The sequence below is a fragment of the Saccopteryx bilineata genome, chromosome 5 (genome assembly GCF_036850765.1).
Source record: "Saccopteryx bilineata isolate mSacBil1 chromosome 5, mSacBil1_pri_phased_curated, whole genome shotgun sequence".
Taxonomy (NCBI): Eukaryota; Metazoa; Chordata; class Mammalia; order Chiroptera; family Emballonuridae; genus Saccopteryx; species Saccopteryx bilineata.
In genome coordinates this window covers 82,046,464-82,050,744 of record NC_089494.1, presented here as the reverse complement: position 1 = coordinate 82,050,744, position 4,281 = coordinate 82,046,464, and the positions used below count along the sequence as shown (strand labels likewise).

The 4,281-nt window shown below is 31.9% G+C and overlaps 1 non-coding gene across 1 annotated transcript; it reads right to left on the bottom strand.

The window, feature by feature from the left end:
- Positions 1-3,658: 3,658 nt before the first annotated feature.
- LOC136307100 (U6 spliceosomal RNA) lies at positions 3,659-3,765 on the bottom strand. The gene has a single exon (XR_010725791.1). It is a non-coding gene; the product is annotated as a U6 spliceosomal RNA (small nuclear RNA).
- Positions 3,766-4,281: the final 516 nt, after the last annotated feature.

Below are 4,281 nucleotides of genomic sequence, written 5' to 3'. Positions count from 1 at the left end.
CAGAGTAAGAGGAACATTCATTTGAGGTCTTAAATAATCATGTAAAATAAAAGTTGATTCTTTTTTCTTTTTAATTAAATACTAGTAGTGTTAAAACACTATATATTTAAAAATAATCATACAACTTAATCATTTTCTGTCTGTTCCATTGTCTTTATGACTAATTTATATTTAACCTTCTTGAGAACCTACGATCAGAATGTACTTTTTTTAAAAATTCAAAGCAACTGTCACTGATGTCTAATATCTGTGCAAAGGGGAATAGGGACTTTAAAATGTTTTAAAACTGAAAGTTATTATATAAGGTACTGTACTGCTTATATAATTTAGTTACAGAATAACCATTGATTTCTTATGATTACAGGACAATTAATAAATGTTTTGTTCATCAGTTCCTATTTTTATTTATTCTAATGAATGTAATGTTAAAAATGACTTGTAATTTGTATAAATGTGTGTATATTTACAATAATATTAATATTACAATAAATTGTTTCAAGCAATCAGAATAGAAAGGGGACTAACTTTTGTCCATATATCATATCTGTTTGATATTATTAAATTCTTCAGATCTTGGTTGAAATATTACAGCTGAATCCATTCTTACTTCATTTGTACTTTAAAAAGGCAAAAGGATTGTAAAATTTACCTATGACATGAGTATTAAATTCATTGTGCTGACAAGAATGAATCTGCTCAGACTATGATCAAAACTATAGCCCTAGGGTAACAAAGAATGAGTGTCAACTACATTTTGCTGTTAAGTTTCTCAAAATTTCGCTCTAGAAATTTCAATCACAATATTCTAAAACTATATTTATATAACAGTGTAAAAAATAAAAAAGGAACATAACAAGTGTGCGTGGTTAAATTTTATAACCATAATTTTTTTATTTAAGAACAAAATATTCTTTTAATTTTTTAATAAAAAAAGGATAGTAAAGATATTAGTCAGTATTCAAGACTATCAGAGATTTACATGTAAAATTCTTGCTAATATAATATAACCCTGTTTTTCTTGAACTATTCAAACTTTAGTCAACCAAAATTATCAAATAAATATATAGGTAAGATGGTTTTATATGATTACCATTCAAATACTTTTTTTCCTCTTTCCCTCAACCTATGCACGTATGCATTTGGAGAGAGAGACAATTAGCAAAGGTCTTTGAAGGGTTATTATTTAATTCATAGCAACACAGATAATTTTACAGATAGTGGTAGAAAAATGTACAAAGTACGTTTTTCCAAGCTGTGCTTATTCAATTGTCTGATTTTTCATAAGCAAATATAGATCCTCAAATTGTGAAGTAGGGCTTTGAACAAGTTGGTTAACCTCACCAAACCTCAGTAGCTCAGTCTATATAATACAGGTGGTAACAGTTGATGAACAGTCCCAGCTTTAACTAAGAGAACGGAAAGGTTTTTGAAGTTTAAGGAGAATTGTAGATCTTAATATGGAAATAGTCAAACTCCATGAAACAGCTCTCCATGCTATCGCTGATTTCTTAATTTTCAAATCCTGCATAGAAAAGATTAAATAGAATAAACTCTCTTATGCTGTAGCATAATGAACTAAGAAGAATGAAATCTTATTCTTCCTGAAGACACCCTTTTGTAAGAGGTAGACTTTTTGATCAAATGGGTGGCTGAAAAATGATCTTGTGAAGGTAAATTGAGTAGAGAGGAGGGATAGCTGTTTGGAATCAATGTTCTCACAGGATCATTGAAATTTCACTAATAACATCATTCCTTCTCACATACATGACTGTAAATTTGACTTTATTCTAACTTTCATGTATTAGTCAGAAAGTATTTTCTCTGAGGCACTATTAAAATGTAGCATATTATTTTATGGGCTTTGATGGGAAATAGAAAATAATTAAAAAGGACTGCTAAAAAGCAAATAAATGTGGCATGAAAAGCCTAGAGGCAGACGATAATCTACTTGCAATAAGATGAGAATTTGTGTCTCTAGGGGAAAAAATGCCACTATACAAGCTTTGATTCTATTCTTACACTTTTATTTCTTCAAATTCTCCACTTCATGCATTCTTGTAGACAGAGGTGGATTTAATGGCTGGCACATCAGGCACACACCCTGGGCTCCGACTTCTGAAGGATCCCGCAAAACCCCAACTTCATACTTTTTTCTAATGACACCAAGTTTAGCTTTATATGTGCAATTTTAACATTAATAGTACAAAATAATTTTTTTTATTTAAAAATATAGTTAACATGTATTTTTATTTTCCCTGTCTCTCTCTCTTTTTTAAGGGGCCCAATATTTTCTTCTGTGCTGGAGTCTCAACCGACCTTAATCCACCTCTGCCTGTAGAATATTAACTATGGTACATTTTTGGAGAGAGACAATACCAAGTAGTTCCTAAGGACTTAAAAAGGAGAAATGATATAATGCTGACTTAATGTAAAAAATAAATAATTTCAAGTAGCATTTCAAAGATGGATGATGAATGATGATGATGCCGGCCATCATATGTAACACACTTATTAAGTGAACCCCTTTATTCCTTCAACAAATAGTATGAATTTTCTGCTCTTTGCCAGGTATTAATTTAGGTGATGGGAGGAAAAAGAAACTAACAAATAAGATAACATGCCTCCCTTCTTAATCATATATTATAAAGAAGTAAGAGAAGCAATAAATGAAAATTTAAAAAATACTAAGATAAATAATTAAGATAACCATTTTAATCCCCATTTCCTAGTTCAGAAATAGAAGCAGAGAGACAAAGTCATTTTTCCATACTCTAATAGCTGGTATGTGGCAGAACTTGGATCTAAAATATATCTATATGGGTTTTTTTTTTTTTACTTTATTGCATTCTGCTACATTTCTGAAAAGACCTACAGCAGGCAAAGAGGTAGAAAGATGACATTATGTTGGAGTTCTACTGTGGTTTCTTGGACAAGAAAGTCTGGCTCCATTCTTGAAGGAGACAAGGTATTTAGACAAAATTCACAACAATTAAAGGTTTAGGTGAGAGAAACATGGAGTTGTAGTTAGAAGATAGGAGATTAATTTGGCTACAGTGGAAAATAGGAAGATCAAAAGCGAAGTCAGATAAGGTTCTTGTTGGAAGAACCTGTGTGACAGATGAAAGGATAAACTATCTTGCCTACAATCCATAGACACATTATTTTTTTTTAAGTCCAGAAGAAGCTTGATAGTTTTATTATAGAAAAATTGAGATGGTCAATGTTAATGCACAAAAGCTGAAGGAGTGGGAGATTACAAGTCAGGGTGTCCAGCTAAAAGGTTATAGCAATAGTGTGAAAATTAGGGTTAGTGCAATAGAATAAAATGATGCTGAAAAATTACAGTAAGATGACTAGGGAAAAATGATGTACAAATAAGATTTGAGGTGGGAGTAGCAACTGAGAAGGAAAAAAGTAAAAAATGACTTGAAAAGCTGAGAAGAATGAAGAAGTTAAGTTTTAGAAGTAGTATTAAAGCTGAAATGTTCACAGTCAGGCACCAAGTCAGCAGCCTACATCCTTAACCGACACTTCCTGCCATCAATTTTATCTTGTTGTCTCTATGCCACCTCAAAGTTCCCTCCAACAAAGACAGGCTATCTCATGATTCTAACTCCCTGAAAAATAGTATCGTTATTTTATTCTTTTTTATTTTTTTAAAAATATGGAATGTTTCATGAATTTGCATGTCATCCTTGCATCGGGGCCTTGCTAATTTTCTCTGTATTGTTCCAATTTTAGTGTATGTGATGCTGAAGCAATCCCTAGTCATCTGATTTTTGATAAATTTTGTCTTCATCCAGAAATTTAATTTTGAACAAACCCATCCCACTTAAATCATTTGTGTGTGTGTGTGTGTGTGTGTGTGTGTAAAAGAGAGAGAGAGAGAGAAAGAGAGAGAGAGAGAGACAGACAGACAGACAGGAAGGGAGAGAGTGAATCATTTTATTTTTATATAATATCAATACCAAAACACATGAATTATGTTTCTTTGTATCTCTTCATATTCTGTTAAGATAACAATGCTTTCACATAGTTGTACCAGGTGTAAATAAAATTTTGCATTTTGCTTTCAACAGGCAAACCTCCTTTATGATCGTGTGAGATAGAAAAGATGAAAATTGAGGGTAATCAGCCCTTCTCTTTACTCGAGGCCTTAAGAGGGAGCCAATCGTTTTATAGCCTGAGAACAAATTGATGGTTGCCAGATGGGGGTGGGGTGGAGATAGGGGTGAAAAAGATGACAGGATTAAGAAGTACTAATCGATAGTTACAAAATAG